The 13,414-nt window shown below is 41.4% G+C and overlaps 1 long non-coding RNA gene across 6 annotated transcripts; it reads left to right on the forward strand.

The window, feature by feature from the left end:
* The first annotated feature begins 2,260 nt into the window (after nt 1-2,260).
* Nucleotides 2,261-13,040, forward strand: LOC135300793 (uncharacterized). 6 transcript variants are annotated; one of them, XR_010362570.1, is made up of 4 exons: nt 2,261-2,705; nt 2,955-3,228; nt 8,872-8,961; nt 12,181-13,040. It is a non-coding gene; the product is annotated as an uncharacterized LOC135300793 (long non-coding RNA). The 6 variants fall into 6 exon arrangements; XR_010362567.1 differs by lacking the exon at nt 12,181-13,040 and adding an exon at nt 11,000-11,350; XR_010362569.1 differs by lacking the exon at nt 12,181-13,040 and adding an exon at nt 11,027-11,350.
* The last annotated feature ends 374 nt before the right edge of the window (nt 13,041-13,414 follow it).

Below are 13,414 nucleotides of genomic sequence, written 5' to 3' on the forward strand. Positions count from 1 at the left end.
GTTTTAGTCTGGTTCCATCATCTCAAACATTGTATTAGCAAGAGCTAAAAAATCTTGACCCTTTGCCCTCCTAGAGAGCACTCTAGATGAAGCAAACAGAAGAATGACTAGAAAAGGGCTTTTATTTTTTGTTTAATACCTTTTAATAAAGTGATAATAAGAGAGATGGCATGGGGAGCACTAAGGGGCTGCATCAAGGAACGCACCAGTATGGGAAGGCACAGCCCCAGGGTGACCACAGCAAGCAACCTGCTGGTCCCAGAGATGGCTGGGCCAAGCACCAAGGGCACGACATGTGGCACTACACAGACAAACACAGGGCATCCTGTAGCAGCCACACAACTAGAGCATGGGCTGGAAGATCTCCCGATCTTGTAGCACTGACTCATATCCCTTCTTTTCTTCTGTAATAACCCAGCAAACAGCATTTCATGTTTCCCAACAATAACTCTTAGATCCACTTCCCAATAGCTTTGCTTAATAAAATGCTCTCAGGTGTCCCTCTTCCCTGACCTGAACACCTTCTGCTCCCACACTGTGCAACCTCAACTGCCCCACCCTATGTGCTATGAAGGTAGCCAGTTCACAAAATCAGTTACAGGAAAACACTCAGAAAGTTTGCTTTGTTTTTTTTTCTGAATATGAAATTTAAGCAACATTGGCCATAAGAGGCCATCAAGATCCCAACAGGAGACAAAAAAACGGATGTATTCAGACCCATATTTAAGGCTTTTCTTTTGGCAAGGGAACTCTCTTGAGATGAGTCTGTCACTTGACAGCATCCTTCCTAATCAGACAACAGGTTTGCTATTTGTGTCATACTGATATCCAAGGTTTCAATTAATCCTACCTCAGAAGTTCCTTATTTGAACTGAGTTTGAACTTTTGAACTTGGGCTTTGGACAGAAGGGTCTGCCTGTTCTTTTGTGTTCATCTCCACAGCAACCATCTTTTAAGTATATAATGTAACATGTAGGCAACAGACTTGAACTGAACCTCTTGGTTAGATGGATTTTTGTTAGGCTTTGAAGAACTTTGGAAACTAATATACAGTGTCAATACTGTAAAAATCACTGAGAACTTGTAATCACTATCAGTTGACGACTAAACAGGTGTGCATTTACTTCAGCTTTATCCTGCTAAGTACCAGACTTGAACATGTCTTAAAAAAAGGCATGGAATTTAACTCATTCGTACATGAAGGATGACTACAAAGTCTGCATGGACTGGATATTCCACGTAACCCTGCAAAGTGACACAAGGAGGTATTTAACCAGAGAGAAGACTCTTCTAAGCACCAAATAGTTTCAGCTTCATAAACTAAACTCAGCAATCTTTAGTTAAATATGGCTACTTCACAGTAGATGCAAGTAGGACCCTAACTTTTGTTTATAGCTAGACCATTAGAAATAACATCGCAAAATAGTGATGGAGCTCTCTAACAGCTGCATTTTTGCCATTTGTTGAAAACCCCCATTACATAAGAATGACAAGAAGATTGACTCTAGAGGTGTACCCCAAAAGTAACACCAGTGTGAGTAGGGAGGAAGATGGTGAAGCATCTTTCTCCACACAGCAGAAACATCAGCTCCTCCTGTGGAACCTGGGTTGGAGACATGCTTCCAACATGAAGTCACTTATGCAGGCACAACTTTCATATGTATCTTATGGCAATCGATATTGGACCTACTGCTCAGAGTCCCAGCTGGGTGCACATTGGTTTTCCTATGAGCTTCCATCTCCAACTCTTCTGGCATAGCACTGATGCTACATGGTTCCCTTTGAAACTCACAGCTTCTCCAGCTATTTAATATGTGGCACTGGACAGACAGTGGAGAGCAAAGATGGTAACGATAAGTTATCAGATCTGTCACGGCATATGACACAGCACACACCTATTGTAGATGTTTTCTCCCCTGAAGGAGAGGAATGACAAGGAGGACTCCATTGATATCAGAAGGCTCATTAATTACTTTATTGTACTGTATTATTCTATATTATATTACATTACATCTAAACCGAATCTGCCAAGCACTCAACTCTGCACGCAACTGCACTCAACTCGTGACTGTCAGCCAACAGTCCCGACACACACACGCTTGGCCCTGATAGGCAAGGAAACGAAATACCATCAATCTGGGTAAACAGTCATGATATTGCATTCTACTTTTGCACAAACACAAGCGCAGCAAATGAGGTAAGAATTGTTTTTCCTTTCTCTGAGGTTCAGATTTTCTCTGTGAAGAGAAATGTGGCTACACATGTCACAGTCAAGATAGCCATGATATACAGAATATCACCATACAATTTCAGAAGGTTTTAAGCATTGCCCATTCAGAGTAACATCATATCACATCTGAAGGCTTCAAGCACCTGCCCATACAGAGTAACATCACTTCAGAAGGCTGCAAGCATCTGCTGGTCTTGTCCTTCAACACAAGCTTTTGTATGCCTCATCTTACATGCATTGATTGCACCTGTGTTTCCCTTTGGTGATTGCTCAGTGCACCTCAGCACTCCATGTCTCATACCTTCAATACTGGTCACCTGTCCTGCACAGCTGTAGCCCATCAGGGATGAGGCTTGGCTGCAGCCCCACTCCCAATTACCACAAACTGTGTGCCTACAATAGCTACGTACGAACATATCAGCACAATCAGGCCCTCTCTATGCTCGTAAATTTTCCATGGACAATATCTGGAAAGGTAAGGAACAAATAGAGAATTTAAACTTTTTATTGTGAAGTTTATCAAACTTAGTACTCTCTATAAAAAAAAAAAATGCTGTTTAGAGTTCATAATTTTTAATTTGAAGAATTTTTATCTTTTGTTCCCATCTGGCTTCTGGAGGGGGATTGCTTTAGATGGGTTTCCACATGGCAACAGTAGCAACCTGAAAAGCTGCATTTCACAGTTCAAAAGTTTCAGAGTGAATTTTGCAATACCTGTCCACAGTATGATATCAGAGCCGACCATGGTTGGGCCACTATTCTTCAGTGCTCCGGAGTCTGTCTTCCTTCCTCATCCTCATTGTAAAAGAGACCTGAGACAGCAGCACTGACACCAATGGCTTGGAGGCTGTAGAGCTGATACTATCTGGAATCCACCAGATGAGGTTTAGCAGATTGTTCAGTTCCGAAGTTCCAGCCACCAAAATGTGTCAGCTGCCTTTGTTGACAAAGCTGCCACTGCCAGGAAGATTGAGGGGGCATTTGAGTTTGGACTCCAGGTTGGTTTCTTTTATTTTTGTTTTGTCCTTGTTTCCTGCTGGTTGTTGTATGGGGAAGAGGGAGTTTTTGTAATCAAGGAGTTTAATTTTCTGTGTTGTTTTTCTCTTTGTTCTCTCCCTCCACATGTAGTCAGGAGAGGTGGAAAACCTGCTGCCGTCTTTCCCATTGTCTGCCCAAACACAATTGTCTGCAGAGGGTTCCATCTTGGGGGTGGGGGTTCTCTGCAATTTTAGTTTTCTCTTTGTTCCTGTGGACTGAGAGATTTAGCAATTTTGTGGCTACTGATAATTAACTGTTATTTTTAACCTATTGCTGTTTTATTTTTTAGCAAACTGCTATTTTTTCACTTCAATCTGTGTCTTCTTTTTGGTGGAAAGGGATTGGTTAAAACTAATGGGAGGTAACCGATTTTAGAAAGTCCACCTGTAAATTGTATTAAACCAAGACAGCTGTGATTATATATTATTATGAAGTAATATTTGAGAGCAAAACTCTATAAAAAGGGAAGGTTTTTTGCATTGCAAGATGCTTTTTTCTTCCCAGCTGTTATTTAGCTCACATAAGAATTACATGAGTATCAGTATTTGTTCTATTTTAATAGTATTTTTTTAAACTTTTTGAGGAAAACATATATCCTCAGATACTAGATGATTTGGGGGAAAAAAATTAAGATAATATTTCCTATGGAGAAGGAACCTCTTTGACTATTTTATAGAAATGAGCTGTGCTACTAGACACACCCTCCTCTTCCTCTGTTGGAGGACAGTTGGAGCATTTCCAATCTTCAGCCTTGGGACATTGCTTAGAATACTTTTTTTAGCATGCCAAAATTGCAGGCTTTTTCATTTGCAATTTAGAGTTCATTTTCCAGAGTTAACCTTCAGGAAGAATTTTTTAAAGCTTTTTAAAGAAAATATTTGCTTTTAATTGCTGTATAATGAAATGCACGGTTCATATTTCCTTACTTTTAAAATTATTGACATGAGTTTAGTAAGACTTTCCAGTGCAGCTCACAGTACTTGCCTTCCTTTATTGCACTTAGAGAGAAAACAGGCTTTAGAGTGGCTGCCTCAGACTTTGACATATAATTTTTAAATGCCTAAGTCAGAGCGAGTATATGCCAAATGAGAAATCAAGCATCAGAAGAGAGACAGACAAATTTTAAAGTTTAACTAGGAGGAAGAAACCCACAGACTGACAATTACAAGATTAATAAAACATTCAAGTACATCTGAAAATTCTTTAAAAGTTGCCTAAATTATGTGGATGGAGGTGTGCCAGGTAATTCTTCCATTAAAATATCTAATTGTACAAGGTACAAGATCCCTCTATTTACCAAACACAGTTTTGCTTTGCTTTCCAAACCCAAGAATCTAGAAGTTAATTAAGTTTCTTATTATCTTGGTTTAAAAGAGAGGTGTCTGCCAAGGAAGGTGGGAACCTCCCTTCAATGGCAAATATGACTCCCTTCCCTTCAAATTATTATAACTTTGAAATTATGGGGCTTTCAGGCAAAGATATGAGAAAAGTGTGTGTACGTATAACAAGGCAAGCAAACAACAGCAGCAACAACCAACAAGAACAGAAAACCCAGTGAAGTCTCTTCCCGCTCTGTGAGCGCTTTCCCCTCTGGTGTAGTTACAGTCGCAGCCGGCAGGGGCGCTGGTGGCTCCCGGCGGGCAGGGAAGTTGCAATGATCCCCCCGCGGCTGCAGGGGGTGCGCTGGTGCAAGCTTGGAGACCATGCAGTTAATGGTGGCTTAGCCGAGACAGGAAGTCACAGACGGCAGCTGGTCACGAATGCCGAGCTACCGCGCAGAATTGGCACATGTGGGGACACCCTCCCCTGCCCCCTCCAAAACATCTGGGAAACAAAAAAAAGTAATTAAGCAGACTTCCAGTGCACGAAAATCACAGCCGACCAGGATCTTGGAGTCCAACACATAGGAGTGGCGCTGGCAACATGCTATGGGTAGAGGCTAAGGGCGGGAGCCGATCCCGATGTTTTGGCGCCACATGCACTGGTTCTGAGCTCTGAGCAGTCAGGTGGCAGGGAAAACAGCAAACAGCTCCTTCCTCCCCCAAACCCAGAAACCCAACGGACCACCTCCATAGTAACCACCTCACGTTTTCTCTCCCATTATCACTTGCAACCCGCTCCCATTCAGGGCCATTTCAATGGAATGTTGTGACACCCAACTCCATCTTTTGTTTTCTTAAGTATTGGTAGTTATTGTTTCCTAGCAACATATGGGACAAAATTCCATGAGGGAAAGAAACAAAAGGAAAAATCCGAAGCCCCAACACTCATTTATGAGATACTTGTAACAATTTAAAATCCTTTCAGGTAACATTAATTCTAATACCTAAAAACTGGGATAAGTGATAATTCCCATTTGTACAGCAACAATATTATATCGGATGAAAATGACTAATTTCTGAGGAAAAAAAAGCCAGAATGTGTTAAATCTTTCTTTTCAGATGAACTGACTCAACATATTCATGTCCAATTATGTTATACTTAAGCAAGGATTGTAAGCATCCTGACATCCATGTGTCTGACTGGAAGCTAATATATTAGCTTTATTTATATTATTATATTAGCTGTTAAAGCTAATCAGATGACATTTGGATGACTCAACACTAACCACAAAGGTATATTCAAGTTGATAAGGACAATTGCCTACCCATGGCCTGAGGAGCAGGAAGAGAAGACTACTGTGGAAGAATCCCACAGTGACCTCATTTACCCATTCAGAGGTTAGGCCATGCTCCAGCAAAGGGTTGCAGCATACTCTGAGCTTTAAGGGCATAACTGACCTCAGCAGGGCTTTTCCCATACAAGCAAGTCTTAAAACTATTGTGACTAGAATATTATTGAAGCAGATTCATTTGATCCTGACAGTATATAACTTGAAGATTGCTGCCATAGTGATTTTAAAGTATCAGAGGGTCCTATTGTACACATTTCAAGAAACTGTATGTAGTGATACTAAAGTATTACATAAAGTATAACAATGTTGTATATAATATTGTCACAAATATTTAATTAGCAAGTATCTTATTTTGAAAGTTTTTGTTGCTCCTGAAGCAGTGAATGGTTACACCAAAATGTAAGTATTACCAGAAAGCAAAAGGGAGCAATAAAAAGATATTCATCCTTGGAAGATGGGGCTCTTTGAACCACTGAGAATGAGCATATAGGTTTTGAAGCTGTTGGCATTTTTTAACTTCCTTCATGGTACACCGGGTATTAGTCAATATATAGCTTTTGGAAGCTAGAAATTTTTCCTTAATCTTTGTCATGATCATTCAGAGCAGATTTGGAATTGTTCTGTCTCCAGCACAGACTTTCTGTACCTATAACTACCATAAACTCTCTAAGCAATATCAGTTAATGAAAATATCCCTGCTGACTTCAGTAAAACCAGGATTTTCATCCTTTTTCCACAGACATTTGTAAACAAGTGTAACAGATTTGGAGCTTGACAATATAGTATAGCTGGATAATTGCCTTGTGTTTTATTTGAACAAGTAAGTTTCTGTTATGGCATTCCTTACGCAGCAAGATAGGGTTTTCTGCTTCTACTTCTCTGCAGTGCATTCATACTTGTTATGTAAACATTATTTCTACCAAGCTAAAAACAGGAGAGCTTTGGAACATGGGAGGATTCGGGTAAACAAAAATCAGTCTCTCATTAGCAAAGAAATTTCCTCAACTGTAGAGGCAGAATCCTGCTAAAACAGTGATTATTTCTTTACTTTGGGACATGGTCAAAGCACACTGAATCTTGCCACAAACATCAATAGATTTTTTTAGATTAGTCTTTAATTAGTATTTTCAGTTGGTTTGACTGTCTCATTATGAAGGTTTGTTTAGCAATATTGATTATGGCATGGTTAGCAACAAAATCCGAACCACATCCACGCATATAACCCACATTTTGAGCAAGGTTCTGTATTAGTCAATGGGACTATGGTGTTCTACATTCTAGGTCTTGTACATTCTTGGTACAGGCTGAAGTATCGTTTAGCATAATCCTGGAAAAGCAGACAGCTCAGAGCTTGGACAGGTGCACTCTTTGCTGGGTTAAGAACTGGCTGGATGGCTGGGCCCAGAGAGTAGTGGTGAATGGTGCTGGATCCAGTTGGTGGCCAAACACTAGTGGTGACCCCCAGGGATCTGTGTGTGGGCCCAGTCCTGTTTAATATCTTTATTGATGATCTGGATGAGGGGATTGAGCCTACTATTAGCAGATTTGCAGATGACACCAAGTTGGGTGTGAATCTCAATCTACTGGAGGGTAGGAGAGCTCTGCAGGAGCAGCCTGGATGGGCTGGAACGATGGGCTGAATCCAACAATATGAGGTTTAACAAGACCAAGTGTCAGGTCCTGCACTTTGGCCACAACAACCTCCTGCAGCACTACAGGCCAAGGACAGAGAAGCTGGACAGAGGCCAGGCAGAAGGGGACCTGGAGATACTGATTGGCAGCAGACTGAACATGAGCCAGCAGTGTGCCCACCATGGCCAAGAAAGCCAATGACATCCTGGCCTGTACCAGGAATAGTGTGGCCAGCAGGACCAGAGAAGTGATTCTTTCTCTGTACTCAGCACTGGTGAGGTCACACCTTGAATACTGTGTCCAGTTCTGGACCCCTCAGTTTAGGAAGATGCTGGAGCATGTCCAGAGAAGGGCAACAAGGCTGGTGAAGGGTCTGGAACAGAAGTTGTTCTTGTAGGAATGACTGAGAGAGCTGGGGTTGTTTAGCCTGGAGAAAAGGAGGCTCAGGAGACCTTATCACTCTCTATAACTGCCTGAAAGGAGGTTGTAGCCAGTTTGGGATTAGTGTCTTATTTCCAGGCAACCAGTGGCACAGTCTTAATGGCACAGGCAAGAAGACAGTCTTAAACTGTGGCAGGGGAAGTTTAGGCTGGACATTAAGAAGAATTTTTTGCACAGAAGGAGTGATTTGGCATTGGAATCACGTGCCCAGCAAGGTGGTAGTCTTACCATCTCTGTAGATCTTTAAGAAAAGACTGAATGTGGCACTTAGTGCCATTGTCTAGTTGACAAGGTGGTGTTAGGTCCTAAGTTGGACTTAAGGATCTCAAAGGTCTTTTTCAACCTCGTTGATTCTGTGACTTCATGATTCTGTGAAGTGAGTTATTTTACTGGGCTTTGCTAGAAAACAGTAACTACATAATGAATGAATGCCCTGAACTCCATCTCCTGATACTGTTACCCCTGCAAAGGGGTAATACTGGAAAAGCACCTGAAAGAGGACAATCTTCTAGACTGGAAACAGCACCTGGCAGAAACACAAAAATGTGGAAGAGATTAGGGGTTTCAGAAGCTATGTTTGCAAGCACGCCTTAGCATCTGTGATATATTCTCTAAATGAGAAACACAGTGAAAAAGCAGCCTGCACACTTGCATCTCAAGAGCTACATTTTTTCACCTTTTGGGCTATTAGAGGACAATGGAAGTCTCCAAGCACTTCTGATATCCTGCTCAAGCTCCACACTGGAATTGATGCAATCCTTTAAACTCCACTGGCAACAGGTTTTTTACTTCCATATACACACTGCCACATAAAATTGCTAGGCTCAACTCCGTATTTTTCCATTTCATCTTACAGGTAACTGAAGGGCTCAGAAGCAGAAGAATGTTGCATTTGCAAAACACTTCAGAACATATAAATACACTGAAGAGAGATTCATAAAATCAGGTGAGTTGTAAGGGACCCATTGGGATCATCAAGTCCATCTCCTGGCACTGTACAGAACAGCCCCAAGAGTCACACCATGTGCCTGAAAGTGTGGTCCAAATGCTTCTTGAGATGTGTCAGGCTTGGTGCTGTGATCACTTCCCTGGGGAGCCTGTTCCAGTGCCCAACCACCCTCTGGGTGAAGAATCCTTTCCTGATATCTAACCTAAATCACCTCTTGCTGAGCTTCAGGCAATTTCCTCAAGTCCTCTGACTGTTCATGAGAGTGAAGAGATCAGTTCCCACCCCTCCACTTCCCCTTGTGAGGATGTTGAAGAGTGCAATGAGGTCTCCCCTCATTCCCCACTTCTCCAGGCTGAACAGACCAAATAACCTCAGCCACTTCTCACATGGCTTCCCCTCAAGGCTCTTCACCATTCTTATGGCCCTCTGTGGTGGGTTGATGACGGCTGGATGCCAGGCACCCACCAAAGCCACTCTCTCACTCCCCTCTGTAGTTGGACAGAGTAGAGAAAATATAATGAAGGGTTCATGAGTTGAGACAAGGACTGGGAGAGATCCATCATTAAATACCACCATGGACAAAACAGGCTAGCATTAAAGATAAAAGCTGAATTTATTATTAAGAAGATCAGAGCAGAACAATTGGAAATAAAATAAAACCTTAGAAACCTTTCCCCCAACCCTCCCTCCTTCCCAGCTCTACCTCCTTCCCCAGTGGTTAGGGAGACAGGCAATGGGGGTTATGGTCAGTTCCATAATTTTTTCTGCTGCTTAGGGAGAGGAGGCCTTCCTCTGCTCCAGCACGAGGTTCCGCCCATGGGAATTAACTTCTCCATTAACTTCTCCAGCATGAGTCCATCTCATGGGCAGCAGCTCCCTGAGAACTGCTGTAATGTGAGCCCATCTCTGTCCTCCTCAAACTGCTGCAGCATGGGTCACTCTTCCACAGGGTGCAGTTCTTGAAGGACAGGCTACTCCAGAGTGGGCTTCTCTCTCTCCCATGGGCCTCCCACAGTCACAGTCTCCTCTCAGCCTGCTCTGGCATGGGCTCCTCCATGGCTTACTCATGGATCTCTGCATCACCTTTGTCCTCCATGGGATGCAGGAGGGCATGGCTGTTTCACCATGGTCTGCACAGGTAGCAGGGGAATCCTAGCTCCAGTGCCTGGAGCACCTTCTCCTTCTCCCGGTGTCCTCCTCACATATTGTCACTCCAGTCTTCTGTGGCTGCAATTACTTCTACACAGTAACTCTTTTTTTTTTTTTTCTATCCTATTAAATCTGTTATCACAGAGGTGCCCCATGTTCCGATCATCTCTAATTAGCCCAGACTTAACTAATGGCATATCCATCATTGGAGCTCCTAGGGATTGGCTCTGCCAGACATGGAAGAATCTTCTAGCAGCTCCTCACAGAAGCCACCCCTGTAGCCTCCCTACAACCAAAGCTTGCTCATGTAAACCAAATATACCCTCCTCTGGATGCTCTCTAAAAGCTAATGTCTTTTTTATATTGTGGTAATCTAAACTGCACACACCAGTCAAGGTGAGGCAGCACTGGTGCAGATTCTTTAAGAAATACACTGACATACTACTATTCAAGCATAAGCCTCTTCGATACAGAAGTCTTCTGCAAGTGGAGAGCATTGTAGTAAGACCAATACACATTCTGGTGAGAAGAGAGCCTGTAGCAATTCTGTAATGCAATACTTGATTAACCACAGCAAAGGATAGACTCTCAAATTAATCCAATTTTTGCCTGTGATTTTTTTAGCCTAAAAGGAATCTTGTAGTATGAAGCTGTAGTATGAAAGCTGAGGTTTGAGAATGCATGTAGCTTTCTGATCTTTGCAGCTTAAATGTCAAAACCTTCATCAGGCTGTTGGGAAAAAGAACCCAATGTGAAAAAGATTACACTCATACCTATATGCACTGGCAGAATAATTATTTGTTTGTTCCTCCTTTTAGAAACAGATTTCGAAGCTCTCCATTAATGTCCTACTTTTTCACCTGTTATCTGTCTTTCCTCTTTGAAGAAAAGTTTTTCACCTATCAAAAACCAGTTGGTTTGTTGCAGGAGGACTGTTGTGATTGTGGTTCAGCCTTTACACCATAATCCATGAGAAAGACAGTACCAAAACGAAGACAAATGCATCACACACTTTTTCCAAGCTTGAACTACACAAACAGAATTACAGAATTGTTACTTTTGGAAGGAACCTCTGTAGATCATCCAGTCCAGCACAAGACAAGCTGACACAGGAATGCATCGAGCTGGGAGAGAGACTCTACAATCTCCCTGGGCAGTTCCCCAGGGCACTTGTTCCAGTGCTCTACTACCCTCAATATAAACAAGTTCTTCATGTTGAGGTGGAACTTATTGTGGTTTAGTTTATGGCAAATCATTCCTTGTCCTGACACTGGACACCATGGAAGAGTCTGGAACCATCCTCTTGGCAACTTCCTTTGTGTATTTCTATGCATCAGGCCCAGATTCCACAATCTCTCCTCATAAGAGAGATGCTCCAAACCTCTAATTATCTTTGTGGCACTCTGCTGGACCCTCTCCTTGTCTTTCTTGTATTGGGGAGCCCAGAACTGGATGCAGCATAAAGTGATTCAGTTATACACCTACACACCTCAGATGTGAGCTTGCCCACAAATCCTATTCTTATCAGATCATTTGTGAGGGGGAAAAAGCATCATTTTAGTAAAACTTAATAAAATAATAATTCTTTCTCTAGCCTGAAGGGAAGAGATGAAATAATGAAAGGAGGGGATAAACATATCCTATGTTCATGCTGGAGACAGCTGCAGATACAGTGAGTGACCAAGGTGGCATTAACCAAGCTGAAGGTGATTCAAAGCAGAAAGATACTGACCAAGAAATAAATTGTCTTTTAGAAAAGCAACTTCAAAAAAATAATTTAATCACATTGAGAGCAGGATCAATACCAGGGCCATCAACACCTCTGCTAACAGAACAGGTCTGGATGTATGTCACATCTAGAGACAGCTTCATAGACTTGTTCTTGCTTTTGTAAACTGGGCCTAGATTTGCCACCAAACAATTTCTGTGCCAGTCTACCTTCAATTAAGGAATAAAAATGGAATTAAGAGGATTAACATCAATTTTGCAACAGCTAAAAGCCTTGTAATGTACTGATACAGAACAGGAAGGTGACAGAATTGAGCCTTGATTTTGCACTTTTCTCAGATCTTGCTGCACCACTACCACAAGCCTGGTTTGCTGATGCCTTGTAAGATGGGCCCCTGAACTTGTATCTGAGCAGATGCTAAATGGATAAAGGTGAAGAGAAAGAATATAACATGGATGTAGTTTTATTATCCTCCGTTTTCTTGTACACAACTGTTTCACACAGCTCTTTGCCACTATGTAATCCTAATTAGGCTGCCAGTCCTAATATTCTGACCTTTCTGAGTCATTATTACAATTAGTTCAATATATAAAACCATAAAAAAACTTATTAGATAAGTAACTCCATTTTTCAACCTTACCAAAGCACCTATTCTCTAACTGCCCTGCCCTCCTTCCACACTGTGTCTCCCACATTCTTCTAGCCCCACCTTTTTCACACCCCTATGTTGGCGGTTACTGTTTCCCCTTTGCATATCACCCTGGTGTGTACACCTGTTCCCCGTTCTCTTTCAGCATGGTGGCATTCTCTTACTAAATCATGAGATTATAGTCACAATTGTAAATAATGCTCAAGAGAAGCTAAATAAGTTTCAGAAAATTATCCCTCCTGTCAGAGATAAATTGGTGTAGTATAGGAATTAAAGTGACTTCAAGTTGCTGATAGTAGTAATTATATCTGTTCAAGTGATAATCCAATGTTGTTTCTCCATAGGAACCTGGAGCTTTTACTTTGCAGTAAAGGGACTGTATTTAACACTTGCAGAGGAAACAAGCACTTCACTTTGCAATGCTTCCATTTTTAACATTGTAAATAAGTAGTTGAGTCAGTGAAGAATCAAGAGACAAGTATCACCTGTTATGGGGGCTTAATGTGTCTACTTTGTGCAAAGACCAGTGTCTATATATATTCAAAAATCTAGATGTCAGTCACTATTCTACAAAAACTACTGGGTAAATTGATATATTTTTGTCTGTTGGAAATAGTAATGGCAAGATCTGTGGAAAATTTTTCGTTCAAAATGAAAATTCAGCTGTGTTAGAACTTTAATCCTACCATTCATATGAAAGAGGAATAAAAGCCCATATGTTCCAGTCTGACATTTTATAAGCAGGACAGTTTTAGTGCTTTAGTCAAAGTTACTTTTTCTTTTAAAAATATCTTGTTTAATCTTTTAAAATCATGCAAAGACAACAACCATCCCTTTAAAATAGAGTAAGACTTTTTTAGTCATATTTGGCATTTGGCCCAGAATAAATATATACATGTATATATATGTATGTATATATCTAT

The sequence above is a fragment of the Passer domesticus genome, chromosome 1 (assembly GCF_036417665.1).
Source record: "Passer domesticus isolate bPasDom1 chromosome 1, bPasDom1.hap1, whole genome shotgun sequence".
Lineage (NCBI taxonomy): Eukaryota > Metazoa > Chordata > Aves > Passeriformes > Passeridae > Passer > Passer domesticus.